The 14,937-nt window shown below is 39.2% G+C and overlaps 1 long non-coding RNA gene across 3 annotated transcripts; it reads left to right on the top strand.

Moving 5' to 3' along the window:
• The first annotated feature begins 4,104 nt into the window (after window positions 1-4,104).
• Window positions 4,105-12,869, top strand: LOC100859246. 3 transcript variants are annotated; one of them, XR_006939000.1, is made up of 8 exons: window positions 4,105-8,289; window positions 8,580-8,688; window positions 8,810-8,899; window positions 9,224-9,443; window positions 9,655-9,860; window positions 10,854-10,974; window positions 11,342-11,409; window positions 12,120-12,869. It is a non-coding gene; the product is annotated as an uncharacterized LOC100859246 (long non-coding RNA). The 3 variants fall into 3 exon arrangements; XR_005859002.2 differs by lacking the exon at window positions 12,120-12,869 and having other exon boundaries at window positions 11,342-11,623; XR_005859003.2 differs by lacking the exons at window positions 8,810-8,899; window positions 12,120-12,869 and having other exon boundaries at window positions 11,342-11,623.
• Window positions 12,870-14,937: the final 2,068 nt, after the last annotated feature.

The raw sequence follows: 14,937 nt of genomic DNA, 5'->3' as shown, positions 1-14,937 counted from the left end.
GTCCTAACTGTAAATACAGTAGAGCTGGTAAACTGTTTTGTATGGGTACTCTAGGAGCTGATATTACTTGTTGCAACAGATGTTCAGTACGATATAGCTGCTTTGTTTTTTGACCATGTGGATGTAACAAGGTGAATTAGAAAGATTTGGTTGTTTTTTTTTTCTTTTTTTTTAAGTTGCATTTGATTAACGTTTTTTTGAGGCCCAGTGTTCATTTATTGAAATATTTTACAGTTTAAGTGTTTATAAAAAATGGTTGATTCCCAAAGGGAAAAGTGCAGCAGTTGTGTGTTAAGGTCTTTGTTCAGACTTATCATCCCAGCCTCAGAAATGTGTTTCCACTAACTGAAGAGCATGATAAGCTGAAGGAGAGGGTGTGCAAGTTGGGCATTTGGCAGTGCTTCCACTGGAGCTGCTGTGCTGGGGTAGTGGTAGAGGTTCATGAAGTGAGGTGTTCTTTCAAGTCTATCATGTCTCAGCTACTTTACAATCTCTGGAGGGTCCCAGGCAGAGTTTCTATGAGCTGTGCCTTGGTGTTCACCAGATAGTACATGTGCTGCAGATGTTTTAGGCCGATCACCTGAAGTTTATGATAACTACAACACGTGGTATGTTTTGGATGATCTCAGTAGTAAGTCTAGTATCTTATTTCTGAGGCATTTTTGTTGCATGAAGCAATAAATTCAATTCTGTCATCATTAGGCAGGTGTTTATATGTACTGCAAGACTTTAATCTCTCCCCTGGGAACAAAATACTTTAGGGGGCCATTCTACTACTTGATGTTTGCTTTCCATCTCTGGCATGTTTCTGTTTCTCTCTATGCCAGGAGAAAAAGCATGGTTTTATGGTTAGGATGCTGCCTTTGGATTGTTTCCCAGCGCTGCCAGTGATTACTGTGAAAGCTGGAGCATGTCTGTCCCTCAGCTCACCAACCTCAGTGTGAGGGCAATGGCTTCTTTTTCTGCCATGTGCTTCATCTGCTTAACCTGGAAGATCTTCTGGATAGGCCTTTACACAAAATCACCGTCTACTGGCAATAGTGGAACAGAAATTTAATCTGTGGAATACTTAGTGAAGAGTTCCCCAAAATACAAATGACTTCCCAGCATTCAGTATTTTGATGGTCATGTGATATGCCAGGTAAGGTTTTTGTTACATGACTGCTGTAATGTTTGGGCTTGGGAGAGTGTCACTGTGTATCAAATTTATTTCCATTAAACAGGTTTATGTCTGTGGTGAGCTGATTTATAATTGGATCACGAATAACTTTTATTCAGACCTACCCAAGTCTCATCCATGGAATGTCTCCTTGGTTCCTGTAGGAAGTCTCAGTGGTCCCTCCTATCTTGTTTATGACTGCCATGGTTCCCTGGTCTTAAGACACTTGCAGCATCTGAGTGGCCTGGAAAACCTGGAATCCACTGACTGATAGTTGCTGAGCAACTGAAATCTTGCGCCGAACTTGGGTGAAAATTAAGTAGCCATCAGAAAATTAATAAAACAAAGAACAGAGGTGGAGGGAAACACGTTGAAGCTGCTTTAGGTAGGGAGTTTAGAAGGCCATTGGCTCCTATCATCAGACGGCCTCAGTGGAAAAGAACAGCGTTTTTAAAGATCTCAGTCTTGGGAGAAAGCTGACAAAAATTCAGCAGGTTCTTGCAAGGTAATGCTACATCAATTTGAAACAGCCCAGCCATAAAGGCAATGTTAAGACAGTTATCTCAAGGAATTGTGGTCAATTGAAAAAAAAAAAAACCAAACAAACGTTTTCAAGTAGACTTGCTGTACTTAGAAGGCAGTGTGGTAGGATAACAGTAAGGCAAACAGACAATAAAAAGCTCAAACAAAACAGCTTTAAACATGAGGTAATTTGTTGTAGGCATAAAATTAAGACATCAACTACCACATGCATCATGCAGTTAGATTAATGTTTCCTCTTAATTATAGCTCTATTAAAAAATAAATAAAGAAAGAAGATTCCATTAGGTTAGGATAATATTCTGTGTTTTACTCTTGAAAACATTTACAAATGCATCATATTATAAAATACATTATAGTCTAATACTTCAGAAATTTGTGCTGATACAAAGGAGAATTTTCCACATTGTTATTTTGCAATTTGTAGTTTGTGTATTTAAGAAAGAATACGCCATAATCTGATTCTTTTTTTTTTTCCTGGAGACACTAGGAAAATTTAATTGTTTCCTTTCCTGCCACCGCTGCATATGTTCACACACATACAATATGTGCATGAACAAACACACTCTCCAGGAGGAGGCACATTTCCCCAGCATAGGGGGAGAGGCATTGTGATTACAGGTATTCATATTATCTCTATCCTTTTTATTTTTTTTTTAATTTTTTTTTTTACTTTAATAATGAAGTTAGAGTTCCACACATACTTTTACTTAAACAAGTATCCATGTTAATAGCTGTTTCCCGTATTAGGAAGATTACATGTCTGTAATCCTGATTTTTACTGATTTCTCTTCTGAAGTAATCCAGCCCTTTCAGTACTTTTTCTAGGTAGGGACTGTACCTGCTCTGCTGCAAGACCTTTGCAGCCAAGAATGGTGACATCTTGGGACCAGATGGAGAAGTGGCAAACGGAGCCTGATTTGTAGTTCAGCAGATGCAATCTTGAACTGTAAACGGGGAGAGAGAAGTTTGCTCCTTGATGCTCAAACAATTTATTGGGACTTCTGGGTTTTTTTCTTCAGTGACTCTAATGTAAGATGCTGAAGCAATCCATGGGACAAAATACCAGAACTGATAGTTACTTTCTTCTGGTAAGTGATCTGATCTCTCTCCTCTATTGTCTCCATTTATGGCTTCATGACTTATTTAGCAAACCTGTCTATCTACAAGTTAGTTATGATTTGTGACTCCTTAGTGTTGATGTAAAAAAAAAAAATTGGTATCACTGTTTCATCTTAAGGTAGGTATTTAAAATGGACAGTGAAATGAGGTTCCTACTTCTCGGGAACAGTAAAGTGAGCCTGTGATGACCAACTCAAACATCTGCCACGTACCCCTGGTGCATGGTTTATTGCTATTCTGTGAACAAAAGTAACTCAGACCAGATCCAGGTCCACTGTTTATGTATCCCTCCTTTAGTTTGTTACGGAAAAAGCCAGAATTAGATGGCCCTCAGTTTTTTTTTTCTTCATGTGCTTCCGTCTAGTGTCTAAGTAGTAGCCACTAATATTAAAACGTTTCTCAGATTTGTTAAGAATGGAGAGAATCACTCTTCTAAAAGCAAACAAACAAAAACCTAAACCAAAACCAACCAAGCAAACAAACAAAACCCCAGTAATTCCCACAGAGAGAGAAACACATTGTGCTCCGTTAGTGAACTGTATGTGGGGGAAGGCGCTGGAAGGAGATCAAAGGCAGGGTCAGTGCTTAAAAACAGTGTGCACACAGCTCCAAATGGCCACTTTACCCTGACCACAACCACCTAAAAACTGTTCAGAGTTGCAGTTTTACTCTCAGCATGCAATCTGGATCTACCCCAGAGCTCAAATTGCAGCCCAGGAGACGGCAAAACCCGCATGGACAGTAGGGCATGCTGAAAGTCGGTTAAATAAATCCCAGCAAATGTAAGAACTGTCAACTGCCCTTACTCTTGAAGCAAGGAGTACTAGCAAGTAGGAGTAGACAGTTGGGCCCTTCATCCACATGCAAACTCTAAAATCTGGATTGAAGATCAAAGTCCTTAGCAATGAAGAGTCCCAGTGTGAAAGAAGATTCTTACCACCCCTTCCTCAGCACCTTTATTCAGGATGGCATGTTTTGAAAATCAGTGGATAGGACGTACTGATTGCCCTGAAATCTTAGAAATTCTGATGCAGAGCACACATCACGTCTCTTTGTTACAGGGAACGGAAACTGTGTGCCCGCCTTTAGTACAAAACAGCTGATAGGACTTGTAGTTCTATTGAGCTCTAGCAGTATATAACATGAGCAAAAAAAGCATATACCCATAGAAAAAAATGCACACTTTTTCCTTCTTTGAATAGGAATAAGAAACAAAATGAACAACAGGTCAGGTCTTAACTCTTATAATACTTTATTATTACTTATTTCTGACTGCAGATGTGTATCTTTGGGTCAATATATCTCTTTACAGTTTCTTAAAAGTTGAACAAAGCTGGTTGAGTTTTGCACTGGTTTGGTGCTATGGATTATGATAGAGGAGACACGGGGAGCCAAAATGCAGGACAATGCGAAAAGAATGGAAACTTTACAGGGAGGGTTTGTCTGAATGTTGGGTGTCAAAATCATCGAGCAAATGAATTGCTCCAGGTTGGTTCTGAGACCTGTGTTGTGTGCAGAATGCCCTGATCCAAGTGGTGAGCCCTATGAAGGGGAGGAGGGAGACTGGAGCTTAAGGGGGGCTGCTGCAAGGCTGCATCTCTTCCAGCTGACAGCCACTTCTAGCTGTGTTTGTCACAATGCCAGTCACAAATCTCCCAGAAATTCTGGAAGTGCCCATGCAACAACTTTGCCCTCCTGTCTGAGTTACACAGTCTTAATGTGTTGTTTCATGATTGGTATCTTCTGGAGTATCTCATTCGTCATTCTTGAGGTAAACAAATTATTAGGAGGTGTATTACAGCAGTAATGCTTTTTGCAAAGCTTGGAGCATTACTGATTTAGCTGTGGCAGAGACATTCAGTGAAAATCACTGCGAGGCTGTGCCTTTTCTTAGAGCAAGAAATCACTCAGCTGACTCTATTATAAAACATTCAATAGTTATTAAGTGGTTTTCCAGTAATTTTTCAGTGCTTAGCAGAAAACATTATCATAACTGATATACACTAATTTTCTGTTGTTTATATGTGTATGTAGTGTAACCTCCATTAAAATGCCATTACATTTGTGGAAAAGATTCTGTAGAAATGACCTGGTGGTCTTCCAAATTTATTCTTTCAGTGACTCCGGATCAAATTTGCCTACTTTAAACAATACATTTTAAAATTGACAGTGTTGTGGATTCCACCTGGGATCAAGTTGTGTTATTTCTGTGTCGCACTAATGATGAAGATGATTTAATTACTTAGCTGACAATGTTATTAATGATGAGCATGAGAGAAGAGAGTTGGGCCTTGGTGCCTTAGTCCCATTTCAGGACTTGTCGTAACTGTAGGATGTTAACAGAGGGAAAATCTATGTTGGTTAGTCAGGTAAGAAGATACATCTGGATGACAAAGACCATGTTTAGTTGAAGGTGCCATAATGAAGTTTTTCTAATCATTGTGATATTTTAAGGCTAACGAGTGTTTAGCATCTTAAATTACTAAAAAGCTCACTTCATTGGTGATTGTCTTCTGTTTTCTTCAACTTTGACTCTGGAGAACTTCTGTAAGAGTAACCTGAAACCATAAAACCCATTGCAGATTTTTTTTTGTGTTACTGTTGGACGTTGCCCAGGATCCACCAGAATGTGCTTCACTCATCACTGCTCTATCAGCCCTCTTCTTGTTTCCATCAGTCCAGAATTCATTTACTGTCCATTTTGTGGCTTCCCCAGAAGTAATAGGTCTGTCTGCATTCAAATATTTTGCATATACAGCTTTGTCAGCTAAGAGCACAGGAAGAGAAGAAAAATACCACTAATTAAGCCAGCAGTTCTGGTGAATGTTCCTATACCGGGAAAAGCTCTATTGAGAGATACAACTTAAGTCACTTGGATAGCTGATATAAACATTGCTAGCAAAAAAACTTCCTGCCAATAGACACCACGTTTCCACTAGGGGAGTTTGTAGTGCGAGCTACATCAGTGAATACTTCGTCCTACAGAGAAGGCCCTTTTCAGAAGGTGAAAGTACTGCGATGCTAAAAGCTTGGGTTCATCTGAGCACCTGAGGCTGGTGTTTTGCTGTGGGGAGAGCGGTGGCTCTGAAAAATCACTGTGGGGATAGGGACAAAATGTGGTTATATTCTGGTCTGCTTTGTGGTCCACCATAACCCATCTTGGTGACCTTCCTGCTGGTGCTGCTATATGTTTGTTTGATGCAAAACTTGAAACCTGGCAGTCAAATGCACGGTGGGTCAGAGGTAATAGTCTTCCCACAGAGCACACAGCAGAACCAGGTAAAGTGGCATTGGGCTTCATGTCCCCACTCTTCAGTCAGGCAGCAATGGGTGTCATCAGTTGTTTGTACAAACAGAAAAAATTCTCATCAGAAATAATTACCTTCTCTCTGTCCTGGGACAGTCTGGAGTTTCTCATTATTGCTGTTACTATACTGTGAACTGGATGGCAGTAAGTGGAGTGAGGCCACACTAGAAACAAGAATGCATGGCCTTCATTTTTAAAAACGCCAGTGATCCAAACAAAGTGGGAATAAGGTGCAGAAGAATGAAAGCTCCCATTCACTGGAGCTTTTGTAGCTTTACGAGGGAAATGTGTCTTAACGTGAGCTTCATTTGAGGGGAATGCACACATGGATTAAGCTATTAATTATAATCAAATTAAAGGAAAATGTTATTAGATGTTTTAAACAATCCCTGGCAGGGCTACTGCTATCACAGTTAATGTCCTGAATGAAAAAAGAAGTGAAACCGTAGTTTTCACTCTTTATCTGCTTTTGTGTGTATGTGTTTTACTCAGCTTAGTGTATGAATTTACTAGCCTTGTCTGGTTCACTTTCCTTTATGGGCAGTGCAATGTTCTGGTTTTCATACACTATAAAAGTAGTGATGCCACAAAATTACAAGGGAAATGCTTCGGTCCCTCAGTATAGATATAATTAAATCCAACTAAACTATTTTCATTGCCTGAGATGAGGAATCTTAAATAAAATAAACAAGCCACTCAGCTAATAACATAAAGATCATTTTTAGCGCCATATTATCAGACCATTGATGAGAATTTTCAGTTATGTATTATGTTATGTAAATTCAAACCTTTTCTTTAACAAAGCATACAGTCATTTTCGTGTGATATAATGTCTACAACCAACTGTACCTAACAGGACTGTAATCCTGTTGAGCTGCTGTAATGGCACGAACCGCAAAAGCAAAACCTGAGTGGTTTATCAATGTCAGCAAACTCCCAGATGGAATTACAGTCTTATGCACACTGTTCAGTTGTATGCTATTCATTATAACATATGACAAAAATTATGCTTCTATTAAAAATACACAGATGAGAATATGTGTTGTTGAAGGGGGCTTGTTTAAACAGCAGAAATAATCCGCTGGTGCAAAGCAGAATCATTTTCAGTGCAGGATGTGGCCTGCTGCACAGTACCTTTTTGGGCATATTTACAGGACGATGGGGATTGATTTGAACTCTGAAAGAAATATAGTACTTCAGGCTCAGTAGCATGTTTCTGGTTATGATTCTTCAGCTGCAATTTTCTTCTGTTATCTGCCTCAGGGAAATCTGGCCATCTCTGAAGAAAGTACGAGCTGGAGCACAGCACTGGGATTCATGGGAATCACCAGCCAGGGAAGTCCATTTGGGATATGTCAGGACTTCCTAACAGCGAGGCAACACTTGTAGGATGTATTAAGGATCATTATTTTGTAAAAATTCAAAAGTTCTATTTGCTATCCATGCAGTCATGTTTGTCATCTTTTAATAAAAGCCCCGGCGTGAAGTTCCTGACTTGAAATTACAACTGGAGAGTGGAGTGATGAGAGAAGCGTGGAGTTTAACTGTAGAAAGTAAAGGTTTTTTCTGAGCTCAGGAACCCCCACAGTATTTCAAGGTATCTTCAGTGCCTCTAACACCAGAGGGTTCATTCTTCTGTAACTGAAGTAAATGGGCTTGCCAGCATTTCTGTTATTTCCATGCTCAGTGGCTTCCCAAGTAAGCAGGAGGGCTGGCAGCGGCAGCTTAAGCCTCTGACCCCATGGTGGGGGTCAGCCATGCTCCAGGACTGTAGGAGAGATGTCAGCTTTGTGCATGGCTATGAGGGTCCCATAATTCACTCTAGGGATGCTATGAGATGGGCTCTTCAGTGCCTGGGTTAAATTCCCGAGTGATAGGTGATGGCAGCTGGGCAGAGTCAGCTCCGATGTGGGGGACAAATTTCAGCTGCTGCCAAATGGACAGCATGGAAACAAGGATCGTTTGCAAGACAGCAAGAGATTTTATGGGCAAAAACTAGGAAATTAGCTTCAGCTGGGTTGAAATACTGCCATTTGGTGAATCTTGGGTTTTCTTTGTTTTACTAAAGCAGATTTTGGAGATGTCATCCCAGTGGCTCCTGAGAGCTTGTCTTTCACACATTTTCCTCATGTAAATGCCCAAATTGAAAGCTTTGTTTCAGGTAAGGAAAAATTAGAATGTGAATGAGAATTATTATGAGAATGAGATATTATACAAAAAATTGTATTTTTATTTGTATTTGCATTCTGTAATTCCATGATATAGCAGTAGAAACACGTTTCAGGCAAGCACAAACACCACCATAACGTGTAACAGTTGCAGTATCTCACATTCCACTTTTTAAATCAAAGGTCTTGCTTTGTACTGACTGAAGTATCAACTCCTCTTTTCCATGGCAAAATGTCTTCTCTTTGTATTCTAATGAAACCTCTTGATACCTTTCTGTAACAGGCACGCTTATGGCTAATGGGACCAAGCACAAAAACATAAAACTACAAATGAAATTTAAAACAGAATCTGAATTCGCAGAACGTTACCTGTTTTCCAAGACAAACGCCAGGTAAATAAAGCATCTTAGAGAATGATGATTCGGAATTCAAGGGGGACAAAAAAAAAAATAAAAGAAAACTTTAAAAGCTTTCTGCAAGTGTGACATTGTTAAACTTGGTCATTTTCATGAGGAGCCTAAAAACATGAATGGAATAGACACAGCCGCCTGCCCTGCTCCCTTCCAGAGCCACTCCGTTCTGCTCCTGTCTGCCTGCAGTGGGGTATGTAACTCTTGAGAGAGCTAGAAGTAGCAGGTGAGAGGGTTAAATAAGCTTCTTAAACAATTTCCATCCTGCCACTGCCCTGTGTTAAAATCCCTGAATTACTCACCAGCAGAACTGTTTATTTCATTATTAAATTGAGGCTGGGGGGCTCTCCCTTCTCCCACCCACACATGGTGTTCACGGAAGGAGAACTACTCCCACATGATTACAAGGTTTGCTATTAAGTGTGAACTTCATATTTAATTGTAATTGCTAGCAAAATATAATTTAACAGCAAAGTATGCTGAATTTGTAACAAAGTACCCCTTTTATTTTGAGCAGGAATATGGATGCTGCCCAAATGTATCCGCATGGTTCCAATTAAGGGGAGGAATGTTTAATGTAAAACTCAACTTGATGAAAATAACTGAAGTTTCTGACAAACCAATAAATTGGAGTCTAGAAAGCTCTGCGTATACAGTACAGTCAGGGAGGGGCAACACCCGCTGGGTCATCAATTTTGGTGAAGACTTCCTGTTCGTTTATACTAAAATAATACTAGGTAGGTAATTCAATTTCTTCCCAGCTGTAAACATAGACTGGAATGCTGTACGCAGATCTGGCTGAGGGTGGAGGGGGGGCCGGCACTCACTCCTCACTCCTTACTGCAGTTTCCAGGCTGAAATTGTGAGAAACTGAACCTTGGGTTCCTTTTATTTCTTTTCTTTTTTTTTTTTTTAATATTATTTTTCTTCATTCTTTTGTCTCTTTAGGCACTAGCACATCAACAGTCGTCGAGAGTTCCCACTCAGAAGACTCAGATGTTTGCTGTTGGAGATGTGCTCATGCAGACAGCTTTCTGTAGGACCTCAGGAGGATGCGGGATAGGCTGCAGGAAGGCTGCCACCCATCCAGGTCTGCTCCTCCCGGCCTGTTGCCTACTGGCAGGTCCAACCTTGAGGTTGTGTTTAAGCTCAAGGTAATGCAGAAATGAAACTGTAATCTTAGATACAGCAATATAAAAATGGATGTGCCCCAGCGACTTCAGAGTGTGGTTATTTATTTGACATGTGGGAGGGAGCACATTCTCCCAAAGGGAGCTGCTGCACATGGTGTGTGTAATAACCGCTCAGCTCATCTTCCTCCAGAAGCAGGGAAGATTGGCTAGGAGAGGTGAGGCCCCAGGGAGTTTAAAAAAAGGTGATAGATTATTAAGTGTTTACCTTTTCACTGCTGCTGTTACCAGCCTGCAGTGCTCTACTCGAGCCTTGTTTTCTTCTTGCAAAATTTGCCTAACACTGTAAAAGATTCAGTTGTGCTTTAAATGTGGCAGACTGAGTTATTCCCCCCCACTCCAGGCCAATATGGCAAGATCAGACTTTAAAACAGAACTTTGTAAGAGTCCATGCTTGCTAGTTAGTGAGATTTAGTTCACAGTGCTGTGACCAGAGCAGACTGTTCACTTGAGAAAAACACCATGGACTTTTATGTTGTGTTTCAGGAAATACAATCTGTACAAGCTTGAGGATATTGTTGAGTAGCTGACCTTGGAGGATCAGCTCTAGGTTTTTTGCCAGCTACCTCACTCTCCTTCCATTTGCTGTCTGCTCTCTTAATGTAACTCCATTACAGTCAGCATTTAAGTATCTTTTTAGGAGTGTAAGTGGGTTTTATTTTTGCTATTTTTCTTGTAAGTTTACAAATTCTAAATGCTTTCTCTCAGGTAATTTTGAAATATGGTGACAGAAATATGGGCTGAATAATCAGCAGCGACTCAGAGGATCTAATATGTATTTATAACTATCAGGGTATATTGTTCTATTTTCCCAGAAGCTTAATAATGAATAACCATAAACCTGGAGTGCTTATATTAATCTCCGTAGGATATTACAGTTTGCACTTCAGTCCTGAAGCATTTTTTCAATGACAGCACCTTGGTTTGTGCCTTTTTCATTTCTTCTCTCCCATACAGGTCAGTCCATAAACCAGATGGTATTTCTTACCGCATGGGGACAGCAGCTAGAAGATAATGCAGAAAGAAAACAGACCGTGTTTGTACTTTCTATTGTTGAAATACTATCAACAAGGCTTGTGTATGTAAACTATTTGTACACTTTGGAAGACACTTTCTGCTGGTATTCCAGAACTTTAAATTGATATTTAATGAATAGTTTGACACTTTTGTGTGCTATCTTTATCTTGTGAGTATAAACTTTACACGGTGCTTGATAAGCTCATCTAGGCTCCCTTTTCCTATGAATTGTTAGACCTATGAACTTAAAAAGTCCCTTCCAACCCAGGCTGTTCTGTGATTCATTGAGTCTAAACTTACTTGTGCAATCGGGCAAAATGTAGCCTGATAACCAGAAGCTAAAAAAACAGCATTTGGGCTGATTGCACACATCAGAAAGATACTGAAGGAGAATGATAATGTTTGGGACTTGTATTTATTCTCTACAGGTAGGGCCTGCTGGCTACAGGAAGTGCAGTGGGAAGTGCAAGGACAGAAGGTCCTGTGACATTGAACGGTATGAAGCTAACATCAGAAATCATCTACCATATCCTTTCCTCCAGTGATGAGCTGGAAATAAGTTTCTGTGCTGTGAGTATTTAGTTGCTTTAGAGGAGCTTCCTAGCAGCTACAGCTGCATCGCTTCTCTGGCTGCTAGCCCAGCTAATACCATGGTAATGCAGTCATGCAGTTTGTTCTGCAGCTAAGTTCCTATTTGAACATCTTTACTTCCTGAAATTGAAGATTAAACATCTCTCTTGTGCTTTTCTAAAGGCTTTACATAAATCATTTGTGTCAGTACACACAAGAGCAAATCCCACTCTGCTGTCGGCGTGGCTGCTCCCCAGTACGGCTCTGTTCCTAAAGATATGTGTGGCATTTGTGGACCTGGCACTGCTACAGTCAGGCTGAGGACTGATGTTAGCTGAAGTGAATCTAGTACTTAAAATGTCAGTAGATTTTGTGCTCTTAAAAGTGATGGACTAATACTCTTTGGCTTGCAACTAGAGTAATATAAGTTTCTCCAAGTGTTTTTGCCAAGCTTGCTCAGTCTTGGCCTATATTCTTTCTGCTGTAGAGGCTTTTAGTCTGAACTAGACCAAGTACTGGGGAACAGCCTGTTGGGAATAATCTTGCACTAGGATGATGATGACCAAAACGACCTAATAAATCTTCCTCACCTTTACTTTATATCTTTCCTTTTTCTCTTATATTTCTCCCTGCTAGTGGGAGAGAATTTTGTGTCCTGTGGACCAAGAAGACAATGACAGACCTGTGGTCTTGGTTTTTCAGTGGTGAAAAGCCAGAACATCTCAAGGATAGACCCACAGAAGAAGGTTTAACACTGATGTTTACATGGTCCTCAGGGTACAGATGTTCTGCTGGGTATTTCACTCTGACAAGCAGGCAGCATTTTGTTCTCATCAGGATTTCCAAATGTTTGGGGTATTGGAGCAGAAGAAACTGTATCTTTCTAGAGATTATTTTTATGGAATGTATTATGAAAAGAGGTCCTTAGGAAATAGCAAGTCACCAGAATGCTTATTAAAATGACCTTAAGGTCAGATTCTGCCACTGTTAATCACAATAGTTGTTCCTTACCCTGTGAGCTTTCCCATTGGATTCAGTGGGATTACTCAAGGAATTTGGATACTACCTGATGGGACCAAAGTGGCAGCAAGACTAGCCTTAATAATTGTAGCAGCTGTAACACAACATGCCTTTGTTTTTACCTTACCTTTTAGCTAGTTAAAAATACGTTGCATGACATTTGTTTTCTTTTGAGGATTCCCTCTTCAAAAAGATGAAACTTTGTGTAGCAAATGTATTCTGTCATTTTTGTCATCAGTACTTTAATATATGTATTTATTTATATTTATTTATATGTATTTATTTATTAGTATTTTTATTGTCATAGTGAAGTCATCTTTGCTAAGATACACTTCAGGTTTTGTATCTCTCTCTCTCTTTTTTAAACTGTGTAATAGAAGAAATAAACTATTTTTACTCTGAACTCTCCTTGAAATCCTTCAGGCTTCACAAATGTATTTTCCAGGGTTTGTTTGTATTTCTGTTTTATTTTAAGCCACTTCTACTAAGTAGCCTAATTTAAAACTGAGCAATGCTTCCTACTCTTTCTGACATTTGTAAGTAGTGGACTTGACTCAGTATTTCAACAGCTGTGTGAAACAGAATGGGAATGTTACACAATTCAGAATATAATTGGGAAACTTACCTATGAAGAATCATTTACTTCCACAAATTGAAGTGATGAGAACTTATTTACACAATTTTATGCACTGGGAGAGAAAGATGAAGGAATTATTGTTATTTTTTTCTTTTCACAGAAAAGGAAAACAAATTTGGCCGAGGTTTCACTTTAATAAATAGGTTCTTTTCAGGCAGTCACACCAACCACTTCATAGAGTGTTTGTGAGAACATTCTTAGCTTTGAGCATTAGTTCAGGTTGTTGAACTTGAGTTCAAGGAATTGAGAAATGCAATAAGATATTTGACTAAAAAGAGCTTCAGTTTTTCAAAATAATACAGGGTTGTTCTTTCTTTTCTTTTTTTTTTTAACCCATTAAATTTAAAATTGCTCAATTACAATGTAATCACGTGACAAACCTAGTAATGTGGACCGCATTGTAGAAGTATAGGTCTTTACATCAGAAGATTTAGGCTCTGTGCTAGCCCCGTTCTCAAGGATGAAAATAACCCTGTCTAGTCTAACTGTGAAATAATTCACATCAGTCATTAAAACTAAACCTTTTGAAAAGACTTTAATAATGATTTGACTGTAATCAGGAGGGTGCTATGCAAACTTAATCCAGAAGAATCAAATCTCTGTATGCAAATAAGAAAATAGATGGTTTTGTGCTGTTTTCCCATGTCCTGCTGATGTGACTGCAGTTGCTGAGATGGGGAAACAACCATGATTACAGAAAACAAAACAAAACAAAAAAAAACAACAGTTTAAAGTAAATTTAAGTTTGAAAAATGTCACATGAAAAGTCAGGATTGTTTTGCTTTCTTCCTTGAGCCAAACTGTGCTTTAAATGTGTATGTAAGTGTGAGTTATTCTTGCAAGTTTTGTGGATATAAGGGTGAAAAATCTGGTGTAATGTTCAACTAGGCAAGAATAATTATTTCTTATTTGTTATTTTTCTCAGCGTAAAATGTTTTCCTCAAATAGAAGGAGAGCCGAAGAAATTTCTTGTTATTTTTGAACATAGATTAGTCAATGTGATCCATTAACAGGCAACGTAACACCTATGCTGAAAATACTGCTGAACTATTCAGACAATATTTCTGTAGAATTACTGAATTCAGAGGAGCATAGAATCTGTATCACATTATACTTAAAAGGAAAATATAGATAACTACATTTATAATTTCTGGAGGGGAAAAATTCTGTATCATCCATTCTGCTTTTGACAGTGCAAGTTTATTTTTACAGTTAGCTATAAATGTTTTTGTCCAATGCAGTGCTTAACAGCTCAAAAGTTGAAGGCTACATTACCCTCCTAAAAAGTTATTTTGTACATCAGCATCTCAGCCTCTGAAGAGTACTTCTTTGCCTTACTGTTAACTGTACGGTTCCTCTTGGTTATCCTATAGTGTTTCTTATCTTATAGTGTTATATATTTTTATGTATAATTTATCACTTTAAGAGATTTTCAGATCTTTAAAATACTTGTGAGTTACTTTTACCTTTGAAATAGCCAGTAGCCAAGTTATACTCATGCTGCTCTGTGCATTTCATAGGAACACGGAATCATAGAGTATCCTAAATTGGAAGAGACCCACAGGGATCATCGAGTTCAACTCCTGGCTCCACACAGGACCACTCAAAATTTAAACCTTATGTCTGAGAGCGTTGTCCAAAAATGCTTCTTGAACTCTGGCAGCTTGGGACTGTGACCCCATGGAGCCTGATCTACGCCCAGTGCCCTCTGGTGAAGAACCTTTTCCTTAAACCCCAACCTGACCTTCCCCTGACACAACTCCATGCTGTTCCCTCTGGTTCCATTGCTGTCACCAG

Source organism: Gallus gallus, chromosome 3 (assembly GCF_016699485.2).
Source record: "Gallus gallus isolate bGalGal1 chromosome 3, bGalGal1.mat.broiler.GRCg7b, whole genome shotgun sequence".
Taxonomy (NCBI): Eukaryota; Metazoa; Chordata; class Aves; order Galliformes; family Phasianidae; genus Gallus; species Gallus gallus.
The sequence above is the reverse complement of the archived record's forward strand: the minus strand, read 5'-3'. Positions and strand labels throughout refer to the sequence as shown.